A 13,342-nucleotide genomic window follows, 5' to 3' on the forward strand; every position below is an offset into this window, starting at 1 on the left:
TAAATAGCAGGAAGGGAAGGTGGGTGTTGCGAGCAGGGAGGATGTCAGGAGCAGAGAGGAAGGGAGGATGTCAGGAGCAGTGAGGGAGTGTGGGTGTAGGTAGCAAATGCGATAACACTTACTAATTAGGCAGGCCGCGGGCAGCAGCCATGGACACACACACACACTGACCGCACTGGCGGCATTTCAAATGTAGCACCGGCCGCCAGCCAGTCAGAACTGGCAGTCCAGCAGCCAATCAGGAGCTGCGGCTGCTGCCGCTTTCCTGATTGGCTGCCGGTCTGCCAGCTCTGATTGGCTGGCGGCCGGTGCTACATTTAAAATGCCGCCAGCGCGGTCAGTGGGTGTGTATGTGGAACTACATGTGGCTGCTGTAACTACCTCCCTGACAGCCAGGCAGCGCTGTGCTATAGTGCTCAGCGCTGTCCGGCAAAACTGCGCATGCGCACTCTAATTCCATGAATCCCGGGATTGGAGGCTCCAATCCTGGGATTCAAATCCCGGCATTTTTGGGCCCAAATCCCGTGATCCCGCCGATCCCGGGATTGGTCTCCCTAGTTGTGCGGGCCCCATGCCCGGGTGACAGTGGTACAGGTAGGGAGTTGGCACTACTACTGGCAGCACTTGAGGCCTCAGGGAGGCAATTACCAATTTGTTGGGCTAGTGAACTTATATTTTCATTGATGCCCCTGAAAATGTTGTTTTGGCTTTCAATGAGTCACAATAAATTATCTTGAAAGGCCATGTTTGAGTTGGTTTGTGCCTCTAAAATCCTGGATATGATACAAAAATGTTTGGACAAATTTTTGTTGACATTACAGACATTTTCATTTAGATTTGTTATATTTTTATTGAAAGGCAGGAATTGGCATTAATTTCTGAAGGATTGCTGTTATGTTTGTGCAAATTGCGTGATATTTGTGGCAAATGTTTTAGTTGTGTATCTAATAGATCCACATGCTGACTATGGAATGTCACCATGGAGGTCAGGAAGGCTGAAGGCAGCATCAGTACCTGTTTGTGGTAGGTTCCTGTAAGTCAGAGCTGGGTGGGCTTGTTAGGCTTGTGGTGGTGTGAACACATACAAATTCAAAGTCAATGGGGGTAATTCAATTGTTTGTTGTTTTGTCTGCCGTATTTGGTATCTATTGGAGATATTTAATTGTTGCTGCCATCAGACGCCCATTACCCATGGTAGTCACATCTCAGCTTTCACCCCCGGAGGTGGCTAGTTGAAATGTTTGAGAAGTCAGCTGTTTGGAAGTCCAAACAACACTTTTCCCCGGTGTGTCCATAAGTTTAGTCATGTTAGCAACTTTACAAGGCTAAACACTACTAAGTGGGTGTGATAAGCGCGATAATTAAGGAGCACCCAAAACAATTGAATAGCAGCAATGGATGCCCATTAATTATCATGCTTTTACAAACAATTGAATTGACCCCAATGTGTCTTCTTCTTGTATTTGCACAGGGTCCAATCTTGGTAAGCGAGGCGCATCACTCTCTGGATCTAAAGGAAAACATTAGTTCAGTATGCGTGAAAGGAGGAAATACATGTGTACATACAACACAATGACCAATTGTAGTATGTGGTCCAAAAATAAAAAGTAAGCCACACAGCAAGGGACCCCCACAACACCAAAAACTATTTACCACTACATTATGTATACATATGGAGCCACGCCGGTGATGCTGATGGGCAGGGAGCATGTATCGCATCCACTACTTTTGGGGGTGCACCTGCGGCAATTCTTTGTGGGGGACTGGGTGCAGGGGGAGCTGCCGGCCCTGGAAACATCTCGGCCCCATAGCAGCTGCACCCCTGCACTCTCGGTAGTTACGCCACTGGTGCTACTGACTTTTCATACACTGCCCTGCACATCGGTGTGCATCGGGCACCTGTCACCTTGCACACACCACTAGAGTCATACATTTGGGAGAAATGGTATCAGCACACATAACAGCACTGATACCACCTCTCCCTCATAACGACCCATCTTCCATTTACCCCACTATTTTTTAACAACATTAGTTGCAGATTTTTGGCCTACTTAACCCTAAATAGACTATATTGTGATGACAGTTGCTATTAAAATTCCAAGATCCAGTTAAATTAACAAAAACACTGTGAGAATTTTCTAGCAGATGCTAGAGTATCAGAATATCAAATAAGAATGAATTACAATGTTTTGATGTGCAAGCTACATTGCTCTATGTACTAAAAATGAACATGACCAAAATGACCAAACCATATTTTTGGAGGGTCACTTAGTACCTCATTCGTCTACTTTACCAGTGTCATCACTGGGATACACCAGAAACATGCAATTGACCATAAATGGTTAAACTAATCCACTGTGAAAATTGTTCTTTCACTTCAGACGTGTCACCGGAAGTTTGTGTACTCAAAGATGCTTAGAAAACACATTTGACTGAAAGATAACATGCTAAGCATTTTCATTCTTCTTTGTAGATACTCGTCAAATCTCTGCGTATGGAGGTGTGTGTTGGCTTTCCAGGTGCAGTTCCATCCTACTCCTGAATGATGACGCCAACACTGGTAGTGGCTGTCTGGCATATGGACCTTAAAGAAATTAAGCATGTTGAAATTAAAAGATAATGTTGTTTTGGGAGACTTGCCACAACACAATGAGACTCTCCTCTGGTATTCCCTGAAAACTCACCTCTTCAGGCAAGCTTACCAAATTCCAGAACTGACCACATGATTTTGATAAACTTTACTATCTAATTTACATCCCCACTGTAAAGTCCACTGACATTCCATTTCTCACATACTGTATTTTCTCTCTCTTCACTTTCACATCCTCCTGACCCCAGGCCAACATTGCTGTGTGACCATCTCATAAAGCCCACCAAGAACCTTTGCAATCTGGTGACAATTATGTAATAGATAGCACATATCCTTGTGTATCAATGCATATTTCCCTACAGATTGTAAGCTTGTGAGCAGGGCCTTCCTACCTCTATGACTGTCTGTTAATACCCAGTTTTGTTTTATCACTGTTGTTTCCAATTGTAAAGTGCAACAGATTTTGCTGCACTATATAAGAAACAGTAAATAAATGTCATTATCAGTCTGATCATGTAGCTGCTTTTTGGGTGGGTAGGATGTTTCTTCTTCCCTTTGTCACTTTACCCTGTAATGTGAAAATGAGTTGGTGGGAGATGGAAATTAAACAAACAGGTTAGGTTTGCTATGTAAATGATTGCCACTTTAAAAAACAGAAGAACTCTCCCAAAATCTCTCACTTTCTGATTCTCATACCCTATTACATTCCCCCCAATGAGTTTGGGTATTTTGGTGCTTTTCGGCAACTTGTGATGCAAATTAAGGTGTGAATTGTGGTGGGATTTGAGGTGCGACTTGTGGTGCAAATTAAGGTGTGATTTGTATTCTGCAGCAAATTACAGAGCATTCAAATGCATCTTCTGAAGTGACATCCCATGCGAAACAGTAAATTCTACACAAATTGCACACGCTAAAAATTTACAACATACACCATCGAAAGACAAAGACGCAAGTGGAAATGCTTGTTAGTAAATGTGCGATTTTTGTACCGGCAACAAGAGTTGATTTAGGGTGATTTGTAATGTCACCTTGATTCTTACTAAATACCCCCCCCCCCCCCCCCCCAAACCTGCCAAGTCATTTTTTACGCACGGAAGTTTTGATTTTAAGTGTTATTAGATTTTCAAACCTTAATTCAGTTACACTGGAGTTAAACATGAGGAAAAAAGAAGGAGAACAATCTATCTGATAGCTCTACTTCAGAAGGACTACTTTTTGCAAACTACTGTAAGTTAGGTGGCTCTCCATTGAAAACAGCTGCTGTCTGCATATCCTGAACACTCCTTACTGTTTGCAAATTGCAAGGCATTACTTCTGCTTACTGCCCTTACTGATTGTTTTTTGTTTTTCTCTGACAACATCATCCCTGTGTCATTGTAATATATTATAACCTTGAAATTCCTATCTGCATTACCAGTGCTTTTTAACAAAGCTTCACATCTATGCTATTTTGGCTGTGTTTGTTCTATTATTTTATTCCTGCACCCATAACATATGATTATTCCTCTTAATAATACACTATTGTAGTTGTTATATATTATTTACCAACAGTGTTCTTTTATCTGCATTTTTACTGCACTCTTTCTGTATCACATGGCCTTCATTACTACTTTCAGTTATCCTCCCTAACCAACAGCATGTCTTTTTATCCCCCCCCCCACTCAGCAGCTATATAATATTTCTTCTATCATCAGTTTCCACCTCTATCCTCCCCTTTAGTCTCCTCCACCTCTTCCTCACCCAGTACCACCCCCTCTTTCTCCCTTACATCCCTCTACTCAGCTCCCCTACTTCTCGTGTTCCTCAATTATTAATTACTTCTCTCCCACCATGGGCCTACTTCCCCATTGCAAAGCCTTGTTCCCTTCCCTATCACCTTGTCACCTCTTCTCACCTCCACTCATCACAATAAACTTCCTCCTTGCAAAGTTTCCCTTACTCAGGAGCCCACACCATGCCTACACTCTCTTCAACTCCGTGCTCTAAATCAATTTCACCAACCCTAATAGTCTCATTTACATCTCTCCTCTGAACTAAGCCTGTGTACTACTGTGCTCTCTGGAGTGCCAGATCTGTCTGTAATAATCTGGTCCTCACTCATGACCCCTTCATTTCCAACTCTCTGAATCTTCTAGCAGTGCCGTAACTAGGCATTTTAGCGCTGTGTGTAAGAAACAGCATTGGCACCCCCCCATGCAAGATAGGGGCAGTGTGCGCCTCAGGCGCGTGAAAAATACGTAGGGGCGTGACTTCATGGGGAAGGGGCATGGCCACAAAATAATACCAATTCATACTATGGTGCACAGTAATCTCCATTATTCAGATTACGCTGCACAGTAGCTCCACTACACCAGGTAGAGCCTCTTTTTACACATTACAGCAGACAGCATGCCTTTTTACACATTACGGCAGACAGTCCTCCTTTTTACACATTACAGCAGGCAGCGTCCCCTTTTTACACATTACGACAGTGTCCCCCTTTTCACACATTACGGCAGCCAGCGTCCCCTTTTTACACATTACGGCAGACCGTCCCCCTTTTTACACAATACAGCAGGCAGCGTCCCCCTTTTTACACATTACGGCAGACCGTCCCCCTTTTTACACAATACAGCAGGCAGCGTCCCCCTTTTTACACATTACGGCAGACAGCGTCCCCCTTTTTACACATTACGGCAGCCAGCGTCCCCTTATTACACATTACGGCAGACCGTCCCCCTTTTTACACAATACAGCAGGCAGCATCCCCCTTTTTACACATTACGGCAGACAGCGTCCCCCTTTTTACACATTACAGCAGACAGCATCCCCCTTTTTACACATTACAGCAGACAGCGTCCCTCTTTTTACACATTACGGCAGCCAGCGTCCCATTTTTACACATTACGGCATATAGCGTCCCCCTTTTTACACATTATGGCAGACAGCATCCCCCTTTTTTCACATTACGGCAGACAGCGTCCCCCTTTTTACACATTACAGCAGCCAGTCCCCCTTTTTACACATTGTGGCAGACAGAAGAGAGAGAGAGAGAGAGAGAGAGATACTTACCATCTCTCCCCGCTGGCAGTCAGGCTCCTCGTGCAGGCAGATCCATTCCCGCGCAGCAGAGAAGGAGGATGAGGGAGGGGGACTGGAGCCGCAGCAGCGCTATGTAATTGGTAGAGGCGCCGCTGCAGCAGCCCCCTCTCCTTCCTCATTGGCTGCCCACCGCTGTGAATGCTGGGTTGAGGGAACCGCATCCCAGTATTCACAGCAGCGCCGGGCAGCCAATACGGAAGGAGAGGGGACTGCTGCAGCGTCGCTACTACCAATGACATAGCGCTGCTGCGGCTCCAGTCCCCCTCCCTCCTCCTCCTTCCCTGCCTCCGGCGCTGTTGCTCTCCTCCAGCGCGGCACACAGCACAGAACAGGCAGCTTGTAATGAGTCAATTTGACTCATTACAAGCCGCTGGCTGTGCACCCTCAGGTCAACTGCGCTGTGTGCCAGGCACACATGGCACACAGGTAGTTACGGCGCTGACTCCTAGCCATCACTGAATCCTGGATCAACCCCCATACATAATTTTTCCTACTGCACTCTCTTCTCACACCCCCTATCCTGAGGTCAACATTTATTTATTTTTGTAACGGTTTCTTATATAGTGCAGCAAATTATGTTGCACTTTACAATTGGAAGCAACAATGATAAAACAAAACTGGGAAATAACAAACAGTCATAGAGATAGGAAGGCCCTGCTCGCAAGCTTACAATCTATAGGGAAATAGGCAATGATACACAAGGATAGGTGCTAGCTATTGCATAATTGTCCTCCAGATTGCAAAGGTTCTTGGTGGGCTGTATGATGTGGTAACACTGCAATGATGAACTGGAGTCAGAAGGATGGGAAAGTGAAGAAGAAAATAATAATAATAATAATAATAATAATTTTATCTATATAGCGCTCTTTCTCCAACAGGACTCAAGGCGCTTTACAGACATCAAAAACAATCAACATAATACAGAAGATTACAGCAATAGATAAGCTGCGCAGACATAAAAGAAAACCTTAAGCACACAGAGAGCATAATGCAGGATTGGTGTAGGAATTTTGGGTAATAACTTATACAGGTTGTGTATTCCACCCTCACAAGGTACCAGGTGTGGCAGCCATCTTGGGCGCACAGCGTAGGATTAGCCAGGGTGGTTTAGTCTACCCCTAGAAGAGATGAAACAAAATGGGGGTGATTTCAGAGTCCTAAAGTTCAGAGTAGGGTTCCAACAAAACTAGCAGGTACATGTATTTTTCATCTCATCCACAAGCGTACCAGATGAGGCAGCCATGTTGGACGCACTTCGAAGGTTACACTGTGGGAGGTGAGCCATACAAGGGCCTAGTGCATATATGGGAAAACTGACACCTGTGTAGTAGTATGATTTTACCCTGTATGCAATGGCAGGGTGTGCAATCAGTGGAGGGAAACATTACAGGAAAAACACACAGTGGGGGGGGATGGAATTAAGAAAAAAACGGGGAAAAAAACATTTACATGTAACCAGTGGCAGAAGGAAAATTGGGATAACATTATTTTGATAAAATCATAGTACGGGTGGGTATGAGAATATGGGAAGCATACTCAAGCCCACTGAGCCTGGTCCAGGTGCTCTCCCTCCACAGCTCCTTGCTCACCTTGAGGGTTAGGCCAAGGGGCATGTTCTCAGCCGGAGAGGTGGTAAGTCTGGCCCTGGATATCTCATGGTAGAGGTGAAAAAAGGCCACATAATGATCCTGAGTTCTGTGGTTGTAATGCAGTCCTTCTGTCATCTTGTTGGTTTGTTTGCCTTCTGTTTTCCTTCAGTTTAACACAAGTATAACACTGCCATTGATTTTAGCTGCCACTTTATAACTAGTGTAACACTGTAAGGGTACAAGGTGCCGTTTCCTGGGGTAAATGGCAGCACGCAGCAGCTGAGGAATCACACAAGTCCAGTTTCCGGTGCAACTGGCCACAGCCAGTTTTATTATACAGAAAATAAAACAAACACCAAAAGAAAATACCTTGCCTGTCCGGCACTAACTAAACACAAGATGTTCCTAACTTTCACTAAACAAAAACACAGAGTTCTCCAGTAAACACTGTATAGCTCACTTGTATCAGGAAGCGTGTTTCTCTCACAGAGATCCTGCAGTCTTCTCAGGCAGTATGCACACATTAATCAGGCTAGAAGCCCTATAAGGCTCTTGCACAGCTGAAAGCCCTGATTAGCCCTCTGTGAGGCCAAAGATCCGAACTGGGCCCAATGTCTGGAACTCGCCCTATCTCTCTCTTAGGGCCCTTATCCAGCAAACTGAAAAGGTTCTAACAAAACAAAAGCATTTTCCTAGAAGTTTTCATTTTCTAAAACATGTAAGACAAGAACCTGGGGCAAACATACCTGCCCTCAAACACTATCCCAGTGTTCTTGTCACATATTCCCCTCCCCTGTTTCGACCTAGGGGCCGGAACACTTGTAGCCCCCAAACAGAAGATGCGGGACAATGCATCTGCGTTGGCCAATTGTGTACCCGGTCTATGTTCGACAGTAAACTTAAAATCCTGCAATGCTAGAAACCATCTAGTTACACGAGCATTCTTGCCTCTATTTACATACATCCATTTTAAAGGGGCATGATCTGTCACTAGTCTGAATTGCCTACCCAAGAGGTAATATCTCAAGGTATCTAGTGCCCACTTAATGGCCAAAGCCTCCTTTTCCACAATGGCATACCTTTTTTCATGCTCATTGAGTTTCCTACTCAAATAAATGATAGGGTGTTCGTCCCCATCTCTGGGTTGGCACAGCACAGCGCCTATCCCTACCTCTGAGGCATTTGTCTGTACAACAAATTCTTTTGAAAAATCTGGTGTTATAAATACAGGTTGTGAACACAAAGCCACTTTTAACGCTTGGAACTCTTTTTCTGCATCAGGGTTCCATTTCACCATATTTGACTGCTTCCTTTTGGTAAGGTCTGACAACGGCACTGCTGTGGTCGTAAAAAATTGGGAATAAACAGTCTATAGTACCCAGTTATTCCCAGTACTGCTTGTACTTTAACCAAATGGGACCCCCAGTCTGTACTGTGAATTACCACATCATCCAAATAGGCAGCTGCATATTTTCTCTGGGGCCTCAAAATGTTATCCATCGCCCGTTGAAAGGTTGCTGGAGCCCCATGCAACCCAAAGGGTAACATCTTATACTGGTACAGCCCCTCCGGAACCGAAAATGCTGTTTTTTCTTTTGCGCTATCAGATAAAGGTATTTGCCAGTAACCTTTGGTCAGGTCCAACGTGGTGAGAAACCTGGCTGTTCCCAGCCTTTCTATAAGCTCATCCACATGGGGCATGGGGTATGCGTCAAACTTGGACACCTCATTTAACTTACGAAAGTCATTACAGAAGCGTATGCTACCGTCGGGCTTCGGGATGAGAACTATGGGACTGGACGACTCAGTGTTAGATTCCGCTATGACTCTAAGTTCTAACATGGTTTTAACTTCTTTAGAAACAGCTTCTCGCTGAGCTTCAGGAATCCTATATGGCTTTAAATGGACCCTGACCCCTGGTTCTGTGACAATGTCATGTTTTATTATGGTCGTTCGGCCAGGCAGCTCTGAAAATATCTCCCTATTTTGGATGAGAAATCCTTTAACCTGATTGTTCTGATCAGCTGATAATGTCTCTGACACCTTTACTGCGGGAAGCAACCGAGGTGAAGACACCGAAGGGCAAGGCTCCGCTGACAGAGACAACCTATCTTTCCAAGGTTTGATTAAGTTAATATGGTAGATTTGTTCGGGTTTTGTCTTTCCCGGCTGGTATACTTTGTAATTAACCTCATTGACTTTTTCCATAATCTCACATGGAGCCTACCATTTAGCTAGGAATTTGCTTTCCACAGTGGGTACCAAAACAAGAACACTATCTCCAGGAGCAAATTCCCGTATCTTGGCACTCGGGTTATATACCCACTGTTGAGCACTTTGGCCCTGTTCCATGTGCTCTCTGACAATAGGTACCACGGCTGCAATCCTATCCTGCATTTGTGTTACATGTTCAATAACGCTTCTATAAGGAGTGGGCTGTCCTTCCCACGTCTCTTTGGCAATGTCCAACAGCCCTCTGGGGTGTCTACCATACAACAAATCAAATGGAGAAAACCCTGTAGAGGACTGAGGAACTTCTCTGATGGCCATATCTCCAATCCGGGCCGCAAGGCTCTGCACCACTTCTGTTAAGGCCTCTCTATCCTGACGCTGATGCCTGTAAAGTTCGTCAATAGCCACCTGCTGCTGTCTCCTATTTTCCTCCATTGCCACCTGCTGTTGTCTGTTGGCCTCCTGTTGAGCTGCTGTAGCTTGCAGCAAGGCTTTGAGCAGTTCATCCATGTCAACAGACTTTTCAGTCAGCTTTGTAGCTGCTTTCACCCAGGACATATATCAAATCCTCAGGGCGAGTCTCAGTAACTTCACACTGGGCTGTATCTGCATAAACCACAGTTTTCTGCAGGCCTCATAAAGCTGCTGCTTTCACTTATGCGCAGAACGGCATGCTCGCATTCTCCTCCAAGTTGTAACACTGTAAGGGTACAAGGTGCCGTTTCCTGGGGTAAATGGCAGCATGCAGCAGCTGAGGAATCACACAAGTCCAGTTTCTGGTGCAACTGGCCACAGCCAGTTTTATTATACAGAAAATAAAACAAACACCAAAAGAAAATACCTTGCCTGTCCGGCACTAACTAAACACAAGATGTTTCTAACTATCACTAAACAAAAACACAGAGTTCTCCAGTAAACACTGTATAGCTCACTTGTATCAGGAAGCGTGTTTCTCAGAGATCCTGCAGTCTTCTCAGGCAGTCTGCACACATTAATCAGGCTAGAAGCCCTATAAAGCTCTTGCACAGCTGAAAGCCCTGATTTGCCCTCTGTGAGGCCAAAGATCCGAACTGGGCCCAATGTCTGGAACTCGCCCTATCTCTCTCTTAGGGCCCTTATCCAGCTTTTCCAGCAAACTGAAAAGGTTCTAACAAAACAAAAGCATTTTCCTAGAAGTTTTCATTTTCTAAAACATGTAAGACAAGAACCTGGGACAAACATACCTGCCCTCAAACACTATCCCAGTGTTCTTGTCACACTAGCCACTTAATATACTAGGCATTGTAGCATCCTAAAGGGCTAGGGTCCTGACCTATACTGAATAAATAAGTCTACAAACACATGTTCATTCTGATTACAACCCCCTCCCCCACACAGAAATCCTCCACCTTCAGTAAAAGGTGTTAATCAAATCTAACAAACGTAAGGTCTGTAAACCCCATGCTATCACTATAAGTCCTATGCATAGTACAGATATAAATCCACTTACAGCAGTTTCTAAAGTTTTAACCATGCAATGTAAGTTGGAATAGTCTGCAATATTGTTTACCTAGTAATACTTCAGTAAAAGCAGTTGGAATAGTCTGCAATATTGTTTACCTAGTAATACTTCAGTAAAAGCAGTTGGAATAGTCTGCAAAATTGTTTACCTAGTAATACTTCAGTAAAAGCAGTTGGAATAGTCTCCAAAATTGTTTACCTAGTAATACTTCAGTAAAAGCAGTTGGAATAGTCTGCAATATTGTTTACCTAGTAATACTTCAGTAAAAGCAGTTGAAATAGTCTGCAGTATTGTTTACCTGATAATAATTCAGTAAAAGCAGTTGTCACTGGGTTCCAATCTTAGTCTATGGATATACTGTACACCTGCCTGTCAGCACCAACCTCTAGTAAGAGCTCCGGTGTCCAGTTTCTACTCCATACCTGCTTTCTATTGTATATTTCTGCAGTACTTTTATGCCTTTAGTTTCCTCTTTAGTTTTCCACTTATAGTACTCATGTGCACTAGCTACTAGTAGTATTATTGCTCCTCCCAGCCAGGAGGTTACCCCCAGTTCTGGGTATCTTTTGTTTATTATCTCCTCAATGTTTACCTCCCCTTAATCTAGTTGTCCCTTATTTTATTTATACGTCAATTCCAGCCTTATTTCCATTGTTTGCCTCCCCTTTGCTCTGTTCATCTTTGCTCTCCACTTTAGTTATCCCAGTTCTCAGTTTCTACTAGCGCTGACTCAGGTCTCTCTGAGGTTAAGCTCATACTACCCTCAGTGGCATAAGTCCTGGTGGGCATCCTAGTACCGGTAGGAGAAAGTGGCTCTTATAGGCATGAAGACCTGCTGGCACGTTCTATGAGACTTAACATGGGGAGTAAAGCAGTTATTGCCCAGAAGACCTTAAACAAACTTCCGGTTCCTCGAAAAGAGATTCATCATCCATTTCAACATCACCAGCCTTCGTAACACCTTCCCTCCATCATTATTAATATCCCTATTGATGTACACAATGACCACTCCAAACTCCTAATCATTTTGTCTTGCTCAATGTACCTCCTCAATCTATCATGTGACTGGACGCTCATTTGATCTAATCTTCACTCACTGTTGTGATATTTCTGATATCACCAATTCCCCATTCCATCTCTCTCACCATCATCTTCCTTCTTTTAACTTATCCCTCACTTCTTTTCCATCACTGCCTCCCAAGGCTACCATCACTAAGTGTACCTTGAGGTTATTGACCCTGTGCCCTTATCATCCCTGCGCAAGCACAATCACTGAATGGGAGTGCCTAGCTTGGGATGCTACTAACTTTACCCTGAGGTTTGTCCACCGTATATGAATTTTGCATTATTATTTTTATATTGGAAAATTCTACATGTATTTTTCTATAACTTTATTTTTAAATGTCATACTGAGGCTAATACATTTTTAATTATTAATCGAACCTGTTTTTATTACCAGGTAGCGCTGTGTTCCGTGTGAATACCTCCCAGTACACACATCTGCTCAGCAAAAACTACTCAAAGTAGCACCTGAATTATATATACTTGTTATATATAACCTTTTGCACATATTTGCTAGTTGCAAGACCTCCTCATGTAGCATGGCCCTAGTAACGCAGTTACTGTATCTAAACAGGTGGTAACTTGCTGGCTTCCTGCAGGATGGCATTAATACATTTCCTACTCTTTGGTTTCTTTTAGATTTACAGTAGTAGATTGAAGAAAGGGTGTAATAAAATCCTCTGACTGCACTATCAATCATATGTTATTGTCAAGCAGGATCCCCTCTCCAGAGATCACGTCAATCTATCTCTGTAGACAAAGATAAAGTGGCAACACAGAACAGGTGAATGTAATGCACTCAGTATGTACACAAATATTAAAAATAATAATTATATATTAATTCAAAAACTGTCAAATAAAAAATAAATATATTTAACTGTTTCTAAAAACAATGGGGGTAATTCAGACCTGATCGCTAGGGTGCGTTTTTTGCATCCCTGTAATCAGGTAGTCGAGCCTACAAGAGGAGGTTATGGTGTGTGTGCAGGTGTGCGATCGCATGTGTAGCAGAACTGCACAAACATAAGATTGTGCAGTTTCTGCTCAACCCAGGACTTACTTAGCCACTGCGATGATCGGGGCCGGAGCTGACATCAGAAACCCTCCATCCAAATGCCTGGTCCCTCCTGCATTTTCCCGAACACTCCTTTAAAACGGTCAGTTGCTACCCACGAATGCCCTCTTCCTGTCAATCTTTTTGCGATCGTCGGTGCGTTCGGAATTTTCGCACCTGTGCATTGCGGTGTATACGCATGCGCAGTTCAGGTCTAATGGCAGGCTGTGAGA

The 13,342-nt window shown here is 43.9% G+C and overlaps 1 protein-coding gene across 1 annotated transcript in view; it reads right to left on the reverse strand.

The window, feature by feature from the left end:
• Window positions 1-347: 347 nt before the first annotated feature.
• The window catches only part of LOC135055029 (uncharacterized), a 259,820-nt gene continuing 246,825 nt past the window's right edge, over window positions 348-13,342 (reverse strand). The window contains exon 5 of the transcript XR_010243623.1: window positions 348-2,584. The gene's annotated coding sequence lies outside the window, so the exon portion shown is untranslated. The remainder of the gene's footprint in view (window positions 2,585-13,342) is intronic.

This window comes from Pseudophryne corroboree, chromosome 3 (genome assembly GCF_028390025.1).
Source record: "Pseudophryne corroboree isolate aPseCor3 chromosome 3, aPseCor3.hap2, whole genome shotgun sequence".
Classification (NCBI taxonomy): Eukaryota; Metazoa; Chordata; class Amphibia; order Anura; family Myobatrachidae; genus Pseudophryne; species Pseudophryne corroboree.